Below are 20,809 nucleotides of genomic sequence, written 5' to 3'. Positions count from 1 at the left end.
TGTTTCAGACAAACTGTAACTATTGCAAGTATAAGTGAGGTTTTCATTTAAAATTTTACTATTCATTCCCGCTTCACCTACTTACAAAGGGAGATCGGAAAGATAACAATTAGATTTCCTCTTTAGCATTATGTCACTTGTACTTTATTAATCTTTTTCTCCGTTGGATTATTCTCGAGGAGTGGAATGATAAATACCCTCTGTGATTTCCTGTACAAGTTTTATCCTATTCATTTATCTCGAAACGTTTTTATATTAGTGGTACTGGACGTTTTATATGATAAAGGCACCATGTCTTGGCGGCTATTTTGAAAACGGTGACATATATGAACAATCTTTTGCCACAACGCTGTTTAGTGTATGAAGAAATGTCGAACGAGGTATCACTTGACCCATATATTCGTTTAAAATTTCTAAGTTGGGCCTGGGCCCCCATGAAAGGCGGCCCTGGGGGGCACCGCGACAACATTATTCGATTTACCCTATGACTTTCCTATTTGAGTTTTTGTTTGGTTCATTTATGTTCAACCGTTTTCATATTGGTGATACTGGACGTTTATCCGATACAGGCAAGGATGTTATAAAATAGAGGATCTGCCCATACAACAAAATCATGAAGCCATACGTTACAGCTTCCCCACACCTACTCTGTCCACTCCGTGCCACTAAGATCGCAATGTTTCGAGCCAACAAACATGGCGGAAACAAGAGTAGCCAATCAGACGTACCAGCTCAGGCGATGCTCAGTTGTTTTTCGGCTTCACTGAGTTCATAGGATGAAGATACGTATGGGCAGATCCTCTATTTTATAACATCCTTGGATACAGGTAACATATCTTGGCGGCCATTTTGAATACGGTGACCGATATGAAAAATCTTTTGCCACATCGCCTTTTAGTGTTTGAAGATCTATCGAACGAGCTGTCAGTCGCCCCATGTTTCCATTTAAAATTTTAAAGTTGGGCCCCGGACCACCTTGAAGAGCGGCCCTTGCCACATGGTATTTCCTGTTTGAAATTTTTGTTCAGTTCATTTATGTTCAACCGTTTCCGAGATATTTTCGTGGAAGGTTAAAATGGGCCACCCTGTATATATTTTTATTTCTGAACGATATTTTTTTAAAATCTCGTCTCAATTCCTAGTGTTAGCTGTTACTAATCGATATTATTTATTTTCTGTACTGGGAATGACAGGGGGGAGAATATTGTAATGTTCAACTTAATTAGATAACTGCAAGCATCGATCATATTTTTTCCCCTCCATATCAAGGCCGGCGCGACGGGGGTCGAGCCGTGCCACCGCCCAGGGCGGCAAATAAGCCCACATGGAAAAGTAAAACTGTGTTCACCTGAGAATATAATTGAACTTACTTCACTCACATTCAGGAAAATACTCAGGAAATTCAGAGCATTTCCCCTTTTCAAACTACTAGCCACAGGTATCTCGTTCAATATTTCCCTTGCAGCGGCATAGATCATAATATAAATTATTTTATTAGAACCACCCTAGTCAAAAGAGGTCCTCCAGAACAATTAACCAAGTTTGACAACTGTCTCTGATATAATTTCAAGAGTTAACTGCTACAAATACTCATTATGTAATGGCGAAACTATGTTCAGAAAGTGGTTAGTTTATTCATAAAGTGAGAATGCTGTTTTCTGTTTTTGTTGAAAATTATTTTCCAGAAGTAAAATATCTTTCACATTTGATGGCAATAACAATTGGCTCCTCATTTCTGAAGCTTTGGCTAGTCATGATCAGTGTTGCCACAGTCCTAGCTCTGAAGTGGGCTGAATACTACTACAAAATTGAAACAAAAAGGGCTGAATTCATTATTTTATACCAATGTAATATATATAGCTCTATAACACGAAACTAGAATCGAAAAAGTTCTAGAACACTTCCCTCTCTTCCAAGAGTCCAAATCAAGAAAGCACTCTGTTTAAAAATTACTTTTTAAAAACATCCAAATAGGACGACTCCAAACAACCGTGGAAGTAGATGAAACTTTTCTCGCACGTAGGAATTATAACAGAGGCCGCAAATTAAAAGGGAAAACAGTTATCATCTTTGGTATGTATTGTAAGGAAAGTAACGCGCCTCTATTTCGAAGTGACCAATAAACCAAAAAGGTATTATGGCCATATATGAAAAAATATATAAAACGAGGAACAAATCATCTCCAAGCTCATGTGTAAACAGTGTTATAATAAAATATTAAAATATAAATTATTGCACCTTATTCTCGCTTATATTACGATCGAAAGAGGATAAATGACTGTAAGAAGAATATAGGGTAAGTAAACTGACATTTTTAAGAATCCAATACACACACAGTGTGAGTAACGTGAGATGTAGGAAAAGTCTTACTGACACTTTTGGAAATGCGACAAGTATTTGTTAAATGGTGCTGAATTGGGTATAATTGTACCAACTTTTTCACAAAAGGGGCTGAAAATGCCAGCGTAGTACCAACGGGCCGATGAATGACAAAAAGGGGTGAATTTGGTACAGTTGTACCAAGTGTGGCAACACTGGTCATGATAGGTCTCCTATTCATCTTGAGTCGCAAAGAAGGTGGGTGGAGGATTCGATAAGACTGGAGAGTGGTCCTACAATTAACGCAGAACACCAGAAAATGTTAAATGCCGAAGCACAATATTGGGAGAACGTAATATTATGACTAGCTGCAATAATAAGTTTTTAGGTGAACAATGTCTAACGTCATGCGGAACATCAGATAAAAAAAAAAAAAAAAGTAATTTTCTGAAACTGGTATAACTCTGCCAAGTTTGACAGCGTCATGGCCGAACACATTAAAAGAACCATGGAAGGACAAAATAAATACCATCATTACTTAGAAATAGATGTCCAAAATGAAATTATTCAAATTTTTAGTGAACAAATTAAAAGTAACATACGGTGCTGTCTTTGCTTTGTTGAGAGCTGCAAAATATTATAGTACCTAGGTATAATACTAGACTGTACGCCAGATATTTCTGTACAGAGCAAATGACAATCATCGTTCGTTTTGTACAAATTACGTACAGTAATGGAGAATGCCTTGTAAAAATTTGGCACACTTTCGTGGTTTCGTACCGGTAACAGACACCACTGGTCTAAGACTGAGAGAAATAATAATTGAACAGCTAAAGGAAATGAACAATCCTATCGAAGACACGAGGGGTCAAGGATATGACAATGGTTCCAATACGAAAGGCAAACATTCAGGTGTTCGAAGAGAATTTTAGAAATAAATTCCCGAGCCTTCTATGTTCCTTGCAGTAGTCATTCACTAAACCTTGTCGTTAACGATGCAGTCACAGCATCTCAGTATGTCGTTTCATTTTTTTTGTATGGTTAAAAACGTTTATGACTATTTTCTGCGTCAGCTCATCGTTGAGCCATATATATATATATATATATATTGTAAGGATCCCCACATCACGACAAAAGCACATGTCAACAAAAACACGTGCTATTGTGCTATTGATTGTAAACAGCTTAGCAGACAAGAAGCCGACACGAAAGACACCAAGGAACGCCGAGAGAAGACCCGAAGAGGACAGATAAAAGCCCGACCACCGAGGGATCCAGCATCAGTCGACCAACTGATCAAATAACCTACACCAGCCCTGAGGTCGCACTGGACTAGGGATCCTTACTACAACCAAGCTTCGCGAAGCCGCCTTGGGCTGAGGGCAGGGGGCGAATTGGAGGGGGGGATGCCAGGGATTTCCCCCCCCTGAGAAAAATCTCCCCCCCCCTGGAGAAGAAAAATTTTATCCCTGGCAGGGATAACTTTTTCCCCCTCTGGAGTATTTTTAAATGGACATGAAGATAGAAAAAGGGAACAATTCTTACTTTGCGTAGCTAACCTAAATATTGCTTGAGTGAAAATATATGAAACATCTCACATCTCAACTGTTTTGTACTTGTTAGTAAATGTATATATATGTATGTGTGTGTGTGTGTGTGTGTGTGTGTATGTGGGAGGACGGAGCGCATATGAGTGAAATTCGTCCCCCCCCTGGGAAAATTTTTCAATTCGCACACTGGCTGAGGGGGCTATCCTTCAAGACTCACCAGAACCAGCAGGTGCCTTGGAGACTGCCTTGAGAGAAGAGGCACCTTGCAAAACACCTATTTTCTCTTATCTGGTCAACAACAAGATAGACACTATTTTAGTCTCTGTAATCAAAGACATTTGTATTTAACAAATTTTACAATAAATTGGTGAAGGGGATAAATCTCGGTCTATTATTGACTCTACCAAATCATTACAATATATATATATATATATTATCAGTGTCACTTTTAAACCATTAAGCACCACAAGGTGGGAGAGTCAAATTGATGTTCTGACTCCATTTAGATATCAAATAGGGGAGGTTTATGATGCCTTACTTCAAATAAGTAACGACAATAGAACAGATAGAATGGTCACGCACGATGCTCTGTGTATAGCAAACCAGCTGCGTGGCTTTACATTCCTTTGCTCACTCGTTATCTAGTATGACTTTTTACTCCACATAAACGTAGTAAGCAAAAGTCTCCAAAGCATTGATTCTCATATATTTAACACAGTCGGGTTTCTTGAAAATATATCTGAGTACTTTGAGAGGAGCAGAAATGATGCAAAGTTTCAATCTTATTTAGTTAATGCGATGAAGTTGGCATCAGCATTAGACATGATGATCCACGGATAGGTAATACAGTGCAAGCTCGAAGTCGAAAGAAGAGACAGTTTTAGTACGAGACAGAGGATGAAGCTACTGAAGATCCACAAACAAGATACAAGATCGATTTTTATTACAAAGGTCTAGACATGATTGTGTTAGCTTTAAGAGAAAGCTTTGAGCAACTTAAACATCACAGCAAGTATTTCTATTTTCTTTACGATATAAGTAATCTTAAAGATGAACTACTAAACTTTTGTCTGAAAAGTGTACTAATCTTGCCAACATTTTAACACACAAAGAATCGAAAGATATTAACTCCAGAGATTTGAAAGACGAACTGAAAATGTTATCCGCTATAATTAAGCGTAAGAATTCACCAAAAGAGATTTGAAAATTAAGTAAGGACCATGACTTTTCCCAATGTCAGTGTTGCACTTAGCAGTGGTGCCCCCCCCTTATGTCCATGACGCACCTCCCAATTGTCTATCCGTAGGTGTTCTTCCATGAAAAAATCTTTTTGATTAATTTTTACACCCCCTCAAACATATTTATATAGATTTTTAACCCCCCCAAATATTTCAATGACGCACTTCGCGTCATAGCCCCCTCTGTGGGCACTTAGGATTTTGTTAACTTCACCGGCGATAGTGGCAAGTGGAGAAAGAAGTTTTTCAAAATTTCAGCTAATTAAAAACTATCTATGTTCTTCCATGTCTGAAACACGCTTGAGTGGTCTAGCGATGTTATCAAGAGAACACAAAATTTGCTAAAACATTGAACTATGTGAATGTGATAAAGGAATTTACTAATACCAAAGCAAAAAAAAAAAAAAAAAGTTTCTTTCAATTAAGGTGTGTTAAATTTATGTATCTCTATTGTGTTTTAGTACATTATAAGGCTTGGGATAATCCTTACTTTTGCCGTGATATCTGATTCACTATATTACCTCCATGCTCCATACTCTATTGGAAACAGCTTCTGATATAAATAAGCTTAAAAGTTAAAATTCTTAGTCGTGACTAAAGCATATTTTTTAAAAAAAATTATTTTCAGTATGCGCTGCTGTATACCACAGATAAACAGCGAAATCGAGCATAGTGAATATTGTGTCATGTCTGGAGTCGTTTAAATATTACGCAAGCATTCAAGAGGTAGGTCATTTTTTTTTTTTTTTGTTTATTTCTCCATTTCATACATGTTTTTAAATGGGGCATCTCACTTTTTCGTGACACTTGAACGTCTGTCAAAATAAGGTTTGGGGATTAAAGGGGCGGCATGTCAAAGTACCGCCCAGGGCGGCAAAATTTCTAGCGCCGGCCTTGCTCCAGATTCATAATAATTAAGATCAATTCTGAACGCTAACTATCGAGAACCACGAGTAATGCTTTTGCCACTTGAATACTAACATAATATATAGATTCAACCAGTTATGTATGTTATTATTATTGTGTAGTAGCAAGCTGTATTAACATTTCTAATACAATACATTAACAACACGAAGTAGCTTGTTGAAGGAAAAATATTTGAACTAAAAATTGACCAGCTAAGATTTATTTATTATTCTATGTTGTGTGACAATACTATTTAATTGCCCTTGATAGATCTTTCCATTATTCGATTAGTTCGTCAAATATGGTTCTTTCACATTACTTTCCTTCCAATAAATACTTCAGAATAGGCTATGCCCAATTCATTATTTTCAGAATTTTCAATTTTTATGTTGTAACAGTTCAATAGGAGAGGAAAATAACCATCAACATGAAAATATTACTCAAGTGAATTAATGTTGTAATTTTACCTCTGATTATCACCATTCTATAAATCTTGTCGCGTTTACACATTCAATGGGCACTTTGGCACTTGAACTCACCGCCGACGCAAACAGCCAAGTTTCCACGCGAAACAAATGAATACATGTTTTGATAATTCCGACGTTTCGCGCTTTCGTTTTGTTTACGGACAGTGCTCCTGAAGTAAATGTTCGGCTTGACTCTCCGGGTTGAATGTACTAAAAATTACAAGTAAATTTATGACACGGATGATTAGTCTCTTATTCTAATTATTCGTTGAATACTTTATAAGGTAATGTATTTTTTTTATATATATGTAAGAAACTTCATTGTACAATGATTTAATTGCTTGATAAAGGATAAAAGCAATTCCCGAAGCTAATCATTCAATGAAAATTAACCACGACGAGGATTTTCTTTTCTGCTGCAAGTATATTTTATAACTGGAAAGCGAAATAGAGTCAACTTTTTCATTAACATTATGTATTGTTCGCAATACTTTTGCTCTTTTAATCATGTTCCATATTTCATTACCCGTAGTGCAAGGCTATTTCGAAATTGAGCAGGGACCACATGTCTATGGTGGGACATTAGCCGACTCTTTGAGTCATGGAAATAGCCATACATTGTATAGATAAGGTATATCGGTGCAGATTTGTTTTGACATTACTGCTGTATCGTCACGAAAATAATAAGTATTATTTAGTTTCTCCCCCAAAATACTAGATTGTGATCCTGGCTCACTTGGTAGTAATTATTGTTCGAAATACAGTGTAGATGTATTGCATAAAAGCTGGTGTATTAAACACGAACCAACTTGTGCTAGGTGGCCACTAAAAATAATACCAGCTGTTGTTTAGCTTTGTGGGGAGGAAGCTTTTTCACTTAGGTACTTTTTTGCTGTATTCTATTTCGATTTGGTTGTTTTATGATTTTATACGTTAAACTAAGATCCATAGTATAAGTAAGTAGTAGTAGGAACGTTTAGAAGTCCCGCAGGGGTTCGTTGGGTTATGTTCTCGATATAAAATGGGCAATCACTTCCACTTAACTATATGGTTTGTACAGGTCCCCTACTGCTTTCAAAAAATTGTGTACGATACTTCCTCGACTACTTGAACACCAATATCAACTCATTTCTCCTGTAAATCATCCTGTTTTTTGCCACTTTTCGTCCCCATTGCTAAGCAGTTACCCGAATACTATCTAATCGAGTCAAGGCAGAAACGCAATAGCGATTCCGAGCAGTAGCGATGGGTGCGTCCGGAGGGAGCAGGCACGTCAGCGGCCATGGGTATACGCATACACGAGGATAGTGCAAAAATACGTGTCATAAAGTGCATGGCTTATGTGTTGCACAGTTTTGGGGGATATACTAAATGCCATCCAAAGAAAGAAAAAAAAGTATCAAAATGTATTAGATTAGGTTGGATTACATTAGGTTTGGTTAGATGTTTCTCTTCTTTTTTGTAATTCAGTTTGTTTCTACACTTATGACAAACTGTTCATCTGTTTAGTAGACCATGCCTTTCACACAATTTCAGCAACTGACATTCCATTATTTTTGTAAAACTTGATAAAACTCAAACACTATATGTGACAATCCTATCATATACGCAATATTTTCACATTGTCTTTCCCATAAATCATAACTTCAATCCTCTCACCTGACTTCACTCACTCTTCCTCACAAACCAAAATAAATTCTCCAATTCATCTGGTAAATTTTCTAAAATTAGTCCGACGATACAGCAGTCAACACTTTATTATAATAATAATAATAATAATAATAATAATAATAATAATAATAATAATAATAATAATAATAATAATAATAATAATAATAATAATAATAATATTATTATTATTATTATTATTATTATTATTATTATTATTATTATTATTATTATTATTATTATTATTATTATTATTATTATTATTATTATTATTATTAATTATTATTGGTAAGAGTACACATTGAACAGAACAATTAATTTCGGATCTTTTAGTTTCTCCCCCAATCTTGCAAATATAAGATCTGTAGTGTTGCTTATTTGAAAAAACATAGCTGAGCGAAGGGGGTTACAAGCCCTGCAGGGCTCGTTTTAGTATTGGTTTGTATGAATGTTCTGCTTAAAATGCAGTTTTGCCTTATTATTTATTATGAAGCCATATCAATAGTTGGATAATTTGCATGAGATAAATTCATGACATGAGCTCGGAAAATTATGTAGAGTTACTTTCCTCATCTTTTGATTTTGGCACACATGATTATACTGTTTTTCCATGTAATGCCGTTTACTCCTTTATGATTAATACAGTGAAACCTGTCTTTAGCGGAATCGAGCGGGACTTGCAAAAATTTCCGTTAAAGTCAGGTTTCCGCTTGGTGGAGGTAGACCTTTTTTTTTTTTTTTTTTAAAAAAAAAAAGATACATGCTTATAAAGGGGCATACTGAGAAAATATATTGCTGTACGTACTTGTTCGATTACAGTACTTCTTTCTTCCACGAATAAATACAAAAATAAATAAATAAATAAAATGAATACAAAATATACTATGCACACTTTTTCTTTGTTTTTCTAATAGCCAAGCAGGGTTTTCTGTGTACATTGCTGCTTGGCTGCTTGACTTTCCGCATACACTTTAGCCTGAGAAATTATACTAAGTGAATCAGAATCATTTGTCCGTAAGGCAAATTTTTCCAGCTCCTTTAAACTTCTGAGAGCATCTTGATATGTATTTATTCTACACTCTTCTTCGAACTCGGTATCATATTCCTCTTCTTCCTCTGTCTTGTTTAATAAAAGTGTCGTAACTCTGAAATGTCAATTTTAAAAGTAAGCCAAAGAAATTTGTTATATCTAAAGGAACTTCATTATCTCGTCTCTTTTTGAAGATTGTAACGTTATTTCAATATTCATAGTAATAATTATTGCAGACAAAGTCTTGCTTAAATACATACACATTGCAATTATTACACGTTAAAAATTGATAACAGTTAAAAATCTATTTTGAGTTACGACAGTCTTATTCTGGGGGTGCGTTTTCTTCTTTCCGATATTCCGTATGATTTTTGATTAAGTTGCGGGGATTAAGGACAATTTGTAAGGGTGAATATGAGTAGTGGTTGGGGAAGGTAAACACTGTCCAGAAATATTTAACAAAAGAACGAACATTTTATCGCAGACTGTGTAATGTGTATGTCTCACAAAATGTCTAAACATCTTCTAAAAGCTTTAGTCCGGAACTCAGAATTTTCCGTTAAATGTTTATTTTTCTTTCCGTTGTCCGCGTAACACAGTTTCCGCTTAATGAAGGAACTTTTTACATGTTTTCTTCTCCAAAATTCATGGGACCGTGAAATATTTCCGTTTAAGACAGTTTTCCATTTAATAAAGGGTCCGTTGAAGACAGGTTTTAATCTCCCTTGCAGATTAAGAATAGGAGAACATGTATGTAGCCTAAATTAATTGTTTTAGACAGTAATGTTGGATGGTCAGTTGGTTGGATTGGAGTTTAGCGTTCTTTTTACCACCAAGGCCATATGAAACATAACCTTACAGCGTACTGTGGGATTTGACAGATATTAGCTCCCACACAGGGATCAAACTCATGTCTTGTGCACCAAGAGCGTATATGCGAACTATATAGCTACATCTTGTAATACTTTACAGCCTCATGTTCCTTAACAATTTCACAGTTTTAATAGGTATAAATTGCACAAAGGAAAAATGATAATAATCTACTGGGAAATGCTTGAGCAGGATCGAACAATAGCAAATGAGTAGCACAGAGAGTTAAGATTGTTACGAAATTGTGGAGGGCAACAAGCCCAGTTGCTGATCCCCGCAATAAACGATGAAGCAATTAAGAAACGTACATCAAGTTAAAGTATGTTGGTCGCAGCTTTGTAGAGAAAATAAAGATAAGATCACCAATGGAGAATTACTATAGTCTGACTTTCGGAACGAACTATGTTTTCATACTTCCACAACCTAATTTTATATGCGAGATTCCGTTTCTTAGTAAATGTTTTGAGCAAAATACAAGGATAATGGCTGTAAATACATTATTATTGTCTGAAGGATTGTTATCTGCTTTCACCATGATGCTTACTCAAGGAAATTTGCTGTGTGATATACTGTGGAATGCAGGATTCAGGAGAGGGAAGTAACAAAAGTTTAGGACGCTGAAGGAGCTGGACTAGGTATTATTTAAGTTAATGATCATACAAACTATTATCCATTTGTCTGAGCATAGGCGGGAATTTGTTTTGTGAAGACCCAGCAGAGAGTAAAACCGGAGCGCCTGAAGGCAGGCATAGCACAGAGGGTTAGGGTATTGAGGTGGGCTCTATCTACACTACAGTGACCATACACTGGTTACCGTTAGGTATGCGTTGATTTCCTTCTATAACTGTCACTCCTTTTGTTTTCATTATAACAGAATTTCAAAGTATGAGCCATTCCAGGTCAAATCAACACAATTTGGAAACAAAATTTACCTAATCATCTCATATTGTCATGAAATTTTGCACAGGGTTACTATTCATATAAACTAAGAAAAATACCAAATTTCATCTTTATATATCAACTGGTATTGTAGATAAGGCTATATAAAGTATCAAAAAATTACCCAAAATAGCTTGTTCAATGTATTTTAAATTTGAATTGTGGTTCTCCTAATTGAGCTAGAGTTGGTCGAGGTGTCATTTTACAACATTTTTCATGCCCTTTCCTGTAGTGTACAACATCATATAGGCTAATATAGAATTCATTTTCAAAATCAAGATCAAAATTTTTCAAAAAGTACATATTTTAAAATTTTGAAATTGTTTCCATGGATAGATAGTACTGTTGTAAACCACTTGGCAAAGTATGAATTTGGGATGATAATGGTTTATTATTTTAAAAAAATCAAAACTAACAGTTGAGTTTTCATTAATACCCTGTACCTAGCTGAAAAATACAAATATGCAATGTTTTTTGTTTTACTTGTGGGAATAAATATAAAGAGTACAGTAATGGGTCTAAAACATATCATACAGACTTGTATCTGCTGGCAATACTTATTAGCTCATACTCTAAAAAAATTTAACTTAAAGCTAAATTAAAGTGCTGATACTTTTGAACTTCAGTTTTATGAAAGTTAATAAAATAATATTAACACAATTAAAAATGTTACTCTAAATAAGCGTCGTTTGTAAAAAGTATACATCTAGCACTGGTACAACAGCAGAGTTGGCTGGTTTAAACCAGGTGCTTTTCAAGAAAATTGGTGAAAAAAAAAAAGCCACAAATCGTGTGAATTTCATAGTGACGTTTTAACATACGTTGAATCATCTGTGTAAGTTGAATCTAATTTTCCCCCTTGTAATTAAGGAGTCCCGGTGAGCCCACAAAATTTCTTCCAGCTGGAAAGTGAGTAATGGTTCAGATGCCATTTGAAGTAAATGTCCAATCCTTCATAACCTCGCTCTTACATAAACAAACCAAACGAACTGAAACAGCTTTAGCGGATAGGCTCGGGCCTACCCAAAAACTTTAAAAAATGTGCACGTTTAAAAGATAATAAATATATATTTACTGCAAAGAAAAATCCTATACATTTATATTTTTAAAAAATGAAATTTAAAAAAAAATTGCCTGCTCAAAATTAAAATCCTGAAACCGCCCATGCTAACGGAACAAATTCTTTCTTTTCTATCTGCTTGCCTGAATGTCTGTTTCATAGTTTTTAATATTTCTAACTTTGCTTAAATATGTTGATAAAAAGTAGGCAAACTTTATCGACTACATCTGTAGCTTATCAATTGGACTTTTATTTATTTTAATATCCCATACGAAATTTTTAATTTTAAAATTCTAGCATTCACTGTTTATTTAAACGCCATTTTTGCGCACTGGTTATCAGGGAAGGACGCAGGAATTTACTTCGGGGGATCCGCAACTTTTCAAGGGAGTGTGTGTTCAAATTCAATATGAGGACAAATTCTATTAACATTTTAAGATGGTTTGCAGGGTTGGGAAAAGAGAGTGTCAAAGTCTCCAAATAAACTTTAATTAGAAGATTATCAGGCTATGTCACCGCTGCCTATGAAGGAAATTGTTGGCTCGGGTATGTTTCACAGAAAAATGAAGAATTTGATGAAGTAAAAATAACTTCTTCATCTATCTGGGCCATCTCCATCATTCTCATATCCAAGAAATGCTAATGTTCTGTGGTTGTTAGTAATGGACGTTCTGACAATGAATCCTTTAACTCCCACTGGAAGAAGTTATGTTCTTCTTGAAAGTGATGTATACCGAACAAATATGGCTTTTTCAAACTTCAAATGATACTACTACTCATTGAAAAGTTTTACTATGGGTTCATCTATACTCTTCAAGTAACTGTTCATTTTTATTTTCACAGAAGTGCAAAACTTAGCACTCTTATGTTATTACTCTACGTACAGACTATTCTTGAAAAATGAAATGTTTTGAATTTTTTAATCCATGAACCCATTATCATCCCAAATTCATATTTTGCCAGGTGCTTTACAACAATATTATCTATTCATGGAATTAATTTCAAAATTTTAAAATATATACTTTTCGAAAAAAATTGAAGTAAAATTTTGATTAAAAAAAATCTGTATTAGCTTATATAATGTTGTATACCACAGGAAAGGGTATGAAAAATGCTGTAAAGTGACATCTTAACCTACTCTCGAGCTCAATTAGGAGAGCCACAATTTCAATTTCAAAATTCATTGAACATGCTATTTTTTTTTTTTTTTTTTTTTCAAACTTTACATAACCTTATCTTCCATACCAGTTGATATATAAGGTTGAAATTTGGTATTTTTCTTAGTTTGTCTAGAGGGTATCTACGTATTAAATTTCATTAAAATCTGAGATGATGAGGTTAAATCACTGTGTTGAATTATGAATGACTCATATATATCTTGCGTGAGTTTTTTTTTTTTTTTTTCTGGAAGATATAATGAGCTAAGTCATTTAAGACTTTTTCTTTTTTCTGTTTGCTAATAGTAGCAATAGGACACATATTTAATACTTACGAAATAAGAAGACCTTATCTTGTATCTGTGAGAAGAAAAGTTAATCTTACTGTTTTGTTGCTGTTTGGCAATTTTATCAAAATCATATATAAAAATAGAATAATGGACGTATTTTGCGTATATTTTCCTTGTTTCCTAGGAGAATCACTTCCATACCTGTAAGAATTCTTGGTACATTTTTCAAATCCATTTTATCTTGAGGACAAAGAAATTTAGGTGTCACCTACATCTTGAGTTGTTCTTTGAGAAGTATTTTAAATGCTTTGACAGAATATCAACAAAGACACTAAGTGAAAAATTCTCTTATGGTGTGGATAATGAAGATTTTGTTTGTGCAGAAGAGCTACATTCCCGGAATCAGTCAGCTATAGAGGTTGGTGTTAGTCCTGTTAAGAAACCATTGTCAAGTCCAGTCGCAAGCTCTATGTGTAGAAAGCACCGCGAAATTACGGCAGTTCTGGATGAGTACATCAAATCAAAATTGATCAAACTCTTCAAGGTAAAAGTTCTATATTCAGAAGAGAATTAACCAAAAGAAGGATGTGCAATTTGCGGAAGTTTATATCAAACATCAATTCAGCTGCTGAATCGTGTGGACACAATGACAAAGTGCATGCTTTAACAAATATCTCAGTGTCCGTTTCAAATGTACAAATATTGTGCCATAGAATACATGATGGACATAAAAAACGTGAGGTCTGCAAAACGAGTGTTTGGAAAACGGAATCCCTATTATGGTCATCATGTCAATGAAGCATATGCTCAAATTGCAGTCATTTTATCTGGAAGATAAATGGGATTATTCTCGGCAGAGCAAAAGAAAGTTACAGGAGAAAAAGTGGTGAAAATGGATTTCGCCACATATAAGAAGGAACATTCAATATTCCAATCGGAAGATCAAAAGTTTTTGCACTTAAGTGGGTAATTCCACACCCACCTAGAAATGTAATTTTTGAGTATATTGTACCAATTTTGAACTTTACTTGGTAACTTTGAAGAACTTAATTAAAGGCGTGACATATGACATCTTAGTTGGATATATGAAGACGTTAGTAGTCTGTGATGTACAACGAGAGATTTGTTTGTTTCAGGAATTTGGTAACTGCCCTGGGAAGGAGGGGTTCGCCTTACAGACACTTGGCCTGTGAAAAACAGCAGATAACTCTTCTGTGGTTTGGTTACATATACAACATGGGAAGAAAATGAACTCTAAGAAAATCACTGCCATTTAACTTTCGTTGAGGAACTTGGGAAATGGACAGTGAAAGCAATAACACACCAGCATCTGAGGAAATTGCAACAACACATTGCAGAAGTGAAGGGCTTCACTGTGATTTTGCTTAGAACTAGTCTGTGATTCTGCCACAAAAATACAAGGCTATCACTGGAGTAATGATCAAGTTTTAATTTTTACAGATGTCATTTATTTTCAAAATAAGACCACACGTGCTGCGGTTATAAATGATGACAGAGAACATGATTCAGGACACGAATTGTTGGCAATACGCAAAATTCTTCACAGGCAGAAAAGATCATCATTTCTGATGATACCCTAAGCCACTTCAAAAATCGTTAACAACTGTTTGGATTGACGGAGTCGCTTGTGCCAATGGAGGAGGTATGCAATTTTACTGGACATAGGAATGGAGCTTGCTATGGTGTAGGAGGTCTGCTGAAGCACCATGCTGCAAAACATAATCTTTCCAGGTCAAGTATAGATGTAATTCAGTAGTGAAGTAGTGAAGTAATACATACACATCACCAGTCCTCAACCTGTTTTCGAAGAAAAAAATCCGCAAGCAGAAAATAGAAGAATAGTCCAACCAAACTGTCCTTGTGACAGGAATTCAGAAGTCGCATGACTGGACTCACAGTGATGGGAGAACTTACATGGCATATATTTTAAAGAACAAGAAAGAAGAAATTTCATTCGTCCTACCAATCTCAGAAACGGTAGGAGAATATTCAGATTCACAACCTACAAAGAGGGATGTTTGTTGCCTGTGTGTGTGACTGTTGCTGATATTTTGCAGATGCTATCAGTTTGTGAGTTAATTGAAATTGTGAACTTAATACTACCACAGGAACTGGCTGGTGGATATAGATTTCCACTGTTAGACAGAAACACGACCACCGGTCGTTACATCCAGTTCGCAATGTTTTAAAGAGATTGTGGGTTCCCCAGTTTCTATTGGTTCAACAGAAAAGCATCACTCAGTATTTTAGAAAGATACTGGTGCAGTTGAACACATTTTTAGTTCATTGAATTGCTACTTTCAATTCTAAGCAGAATGCACGAAAGTGGTATGCTTTGGAGTCTGTAATATATTTTAGAGCTTCCACACATATTTTGAAAGGTTTAATATGTTTAAAAACTATCTGTTACTTATCTTTAACCAGAATTAAAGTGTCATTTCAAATAAGGGTAGATTTTGATTTCATGAGACCAATATGTGAGAATGTGATAACAGAAACTGGTTTAACATATGACAAAGTTTCCAGTTGTTTATAGACCCTGTTAAGTTCTAAAGTGGAAGTTCTGCTTTTCAAAGGATGTAGTACTGTACGTTACTCATTAACAGAAAAAAAAGGTATTTTTGAAGAAAAAAACTTTTGATTTTCAAACTGAAAATATCATTTTAATCAGTAAACTATTATTTTTCAAATAAAAAAAGGCAAGAAAATATTTTGAACTATTTCATAGATAGAGCATTATAATATTTTGCCGAAATACGCACGTGAGAAATGGTCTTTATCTCGGTCCAGGAATTTTTTTTTTTTTTTTTTGACAAAAACAAAAGTTCCTTTGTCCTGAATTTTAATATCTGTTAAATTCAATAACACGTAAGACTATCAAGATAAGATCGTGTCTTTGCCTACTTGACTTAATCCGGACTATGTCATTACAAACATGAATAGAATTACTGTTTAACAGTTGTTTAAAATTATGCATAATACTGAGAATTGATTGTTTTCATGTACTGTTGTTTTCATATTTTTGTAAATTAGAAGAGAATGTAAGGAAAGATGTAACATATGTCCACCGACCAGAAATTGGTCCAGATCGAAACTTTGCATTACGTATATGGCGACAAGCCTAGTTATAAAAAACATACAAAAAAGTAGTCATTATAAGTGTGCTCCCAAATTGTAAAAGATGGCTTTAGAAATGTAACTGTGCCAATAGAATTAGCAATATACCAATAGTAGATTTTTGTGTGTTTTAAAAGCGTCGTATGTTTGTACTATTTTCTTTGTGCCTATAGCTCGTGAGTCTATATGTTAGACAGTATATATTGCGAATAATTTCTTCTCCTTACGTTGGGTTATTTACAAATGCCTTAATTATGCGATTTCTACCTTATCACTTTATTTAGAGATGTAGAAATAAGATCCTTATATTTGTTAATTTTTTAAGTATGGCCCCCATATTTCGTAGTGTGCACTTTTCTCCACAACTTATATATAAAAGACCATCATCATCATAGCAACGGAGAGGATATGATGACATTACTATTTCAGTCTATCCCAGGCCATATGAAGGGTAAGGGGAAAAAAGGAGGAATGTCACAAAACTGCATTATCGAGAAAACTGTGATTTAATATTGAAAACAGCGTAAGAAGAATAGGGTTAGTTACATCTTTTGCCCCTTTTTACATGGACGTTTTTACATCTACGTATGAGTGGCATATACACTCAAATAGTACGAAGAGATAGGACAAAGCACCCGAAAAAGCACGTACATGGACATTCCTTGTTTTTCCCCCTTACCCTTCATATGAGTTTGTGATGCACAACATCATGTCCAGGAGCGGATTAAGTGCGGAGCCAATGGAGCCCAGGCTCAGGAGGCCCCCAAAAGTCCCTCTTTAATACTTACCAATCAACTTGTTATATTATAGCTTCTTCACGACACTTATTTTGTGAGGGAGTGAGCTATTTTGGGTCTCTATTACAAGCCAAATTATTAACTTGTGGTGACAATTCGTTAGAAATATCTCTGTCATTACCTAGAGCAAATCTAGTAGGTTTTCCAAATCTTACAATAAAACGTTCCTATTCAAATTAATTTGGGCTCTCTGAGATACTAAACAGTCATTCCCTAACAACATGTCTTAGGAAAAATTTCTTAACACGCGAAAGGCATGATGAAATGTTCTCCCGTTAATTTTGAAACGTACAATTGCTATCTTGTTTATCAAAAGAAATTCTGAGTAATTCCCTTTATTCGTGTGTCGATATTCAATATCTTAGCCTTAGGTGAAACTAAATCCTCTCTAATTATTGACCCTAATATTGCATCAGCATTCTTACCTTCAATCAATAATGGCATTAAGTTCATATTATTTCGTGTAGTAAGGGAGGATTTTACATGATCTTTATTTCCTAATGATTTAACTGAATTTGTTCCTTGCGCAGCACACACTAAACCTTGTAGGAAAAGCTGTTGCTGAATCATGCGAAATTGCAGTCAGTTAGCTCAGTCTTCTCCAGCTGATATATAATTTCTTTAGTTCGTCAACACACCGATGGCATTTGTTAGACAAAGGAATTAACGAAACAAAGAAAACACTGGAAACTTTGAAAACTTTGTCTGGAACAAGGTGGTCTGCTAACACCAATGCAGCACGTTTTGTAAGGAAATATTTTGCCACTATAAAGAATGTGTTAGCATCCATCATAGAAGATCCGATGGAAAATAATGAAACACGTCAGAATACGAAAAACATTTTGCAGAAGTTGACTACTCTTGAAACCTATTTCATGCCAACATAATGGGATGTTATTTTAAACAGAATGGATAAAACTAGTCAGTGTCTTCAAAGTGAAAACATGCAAGTAGGAACTGCGGTCAATGTACTTGAGTCTTTGATCAGTTACGTTTCTTTCCTTCTTGCCGAAATGGAAACGTCTGTGAAATCAGAGAGTGAACTGCAGAAGTACAGTGATGAAATGAAAAGAAAAATCTGTAAAAAGGAACATTTTGACGGAAGTGGCAAAGAAGAAGGGGTGTTATTACGGATTGATAAATTTCGTGTGGAAACGTTCTTTCTGATCATAGATAAACTCACTTCAGAGCTACAGCGAAGGATAGCTTAGTACAAAAATCTTCACGAGACTTTCGGGTTTCTTACCAAATTTAACTCCATGAACGAAGAGGATATAATCCGAGCCATCTAAGTGATTTTATTCTAAGGTACAATGGTGACTTGGACTCGAATTCTTGCGAAGAATTTTGTCATTTCTCATTGCATATACAAACTTTTATTGCTAATGAGAACGCCCAAAATAGCAATGCAAGTTCTGTTACGGCAAGTAAAGTACTTTTGACGTTATATGAAAGTAACTTAGATACAGTTTTCCCAAATGTCTGCATTGCGTACAGAATTTATCTCTCTCTTTTTGTTACAAATTGTACTGGTGAAAGATCCTTTTCCAAACTTAAATAGTTAAAATGTCCAGTGAGGTGTAACATTACGCAGCAGATTCTCAATGCTCTCGCCCTGTTATCTATTGAATTATGTCTGGTCAGAGAGTTATCGTTTAATGACATAATAGTATCCTTTGCAGAGAAAAAATGTAGGAAGAAAACTTTTCTAACAGTGTAGCCTTGTAGAGCATTACCTATTTGTATATGATTTTTCTCCTTTTACACTGTTAGTGTTTTTGCAGGGACTGTTGACCATTTGGTTTGTATTTTTCATTTGTGTGTTACACTGCAGTGTATGAGCATTTAACTGTTAATAATGAATGTAATTAAACTAATTATTGCAAACTTGGAGCTCATTAAAATATTGCAGCATAATTCTCGGTGTTTCGATAAGGCTATGAGGCTGTGGAAGGCAGCAAAGAAAACTTATGCTCTGGAATTATTCGTAACGTAGGGCCCCCTTGAAATAGTCGGCTCCAGGGCCCCAAAAGTCTTAATCCGCCCCTGATCGTGTCTCAGATTTCTTCGGGATTTTCTCGTTTCTTTCCACATTATCATTCTAGCAACTATTTCATAATCATTCACTTTCATTAATCATTCTTCTTCTTTACCGTAAAGGGCATAATCGTGGGACGTAAAACTAGAAATTTCATTTCATTTTTCTTTTGCGTACTTCAAAGATAAGTACATTCTTTGCATGTTAATTTCATATAGAGGGTAACACCATGCTCGGTATCAAATTTTATTCTCAGATTTCTTCACTATTATTCACCTCACAAGTAGGTCGTATTGATAAATTATCCTTAGCCAGTACTGGTTATTTCTGATGTAACGAACTTTACTTGTAATAGTTTCTAAATCTTGGCAACTCTATATTTAATCGTTTTCTTTGGAAAGTACTACATTTCACCCATAAAATATTCAAATCCGCCCCATATTCTTTCTCTGTACCTCATTTCCTGATGCCATTTTTTATTATACATACTGGTAGAAAGGGGGTTGGTTACCTTTCCAGAATCAAAAAGAAAATAATATCCTTTAAGTAACTACCACGTATTTTAATAAATGAATGCTGCTCATGTAGTGTGGTATCGAGTCTTTTAATGCAGCTGTTATTTCAGTAGCAGACTGATTTCATTATGAGACCACACTTAACGAATTAATAAAAGTCCTGAGGCGCTTGTGTACATCCTTCTGTATAACAGATACATGTCAGCAGTCTACTTTTACGGTTACAATTAGTTATTTCTACTTCGAATGTAGGATTGCTATATATATATGTATATATATATATATATATATAAAGAATTCTACTGTGTATTTGTTTAAGGAGGTAAATTGACGCATGTTTATAATAAAGATAAAAAAAAAAAAAAATGTACTCAACCCTAACTGCGTCCAATATTTAGATATTCTATTCCGAATTTCTGGTAGCCACAGGTACCTTACTCAGTGGAGCTGGTTAACTTTCTGACAAACAATTTCACTTCCCACAATGTTATATTGTACAGTCACGAACATTAATAAATGGAGGCTGAAGCCATTATTTATTATGGCTCCAACGTCCATTTATTAATGTTCGTGACTGTACAAGTGCGTATTCATAACTGATAAATGATGAGATTAGAAACGGCTTCAAGATACTGGACAGTTAAAAACTTACACTTAAGACGCGTAAGCGTCCTAATATTTCGTAGAAAGACGCAAACGTTTTTGTCGAATCACTATCGACTTCTTTGTAATTGAAAAATTAAAGCTGCACACTGTGTCACATCCAATTAAGAGATGATGAAAAATTATGTATAAATGGAATAGATGAATTTTTGAGGGTTTTTACT

General features: G+C 34.9%; 1 protein-coding gene across 1 annotated transcript in view; it reads left to right on the top strand.

The window, feature by feature from the left end:
• Nucleotides 1-6,614: 6,614 nt before the first annotated feature.
• Nucleotides 6,615-20,809, top strand: part of LOC145686080 (constitutive coactivator of peroxisome proliferator-activated receptor gamma-like) — a 180,699-nt gene continuing 166,504 nt past the window's right edge. The window contains exon 1 of the mRNA XM_081759003.1: nucleotides 6,615-6,764. The gene's annotated coding sequence lies outside the window, so the exon portion shown is untranslated. The remainder of the gene's footprint in view (nucleotides 6,765-20,809) is intronic.

Source organism: Thermobia domestica, chromosome 5 (genome assembly GCF_964235325.1).
Source record: "Thermobia domestica chromosome 5, izTheDome1.hap1.1, whole genome shotgun sequence".
Classification (NCBI taxonomy): domain Eukaryota; kingdom Metazoa; phylum Arthropoda; class Insecta; order Zygentoma; family Lepismatidae; genus Thermobia; species Thermobia domestica.
The sequence above is the reverse complement of the archived record's forward strand: the minus strand, read 5'-3'. Positions and strand labels throughout refer to the sequence as shown.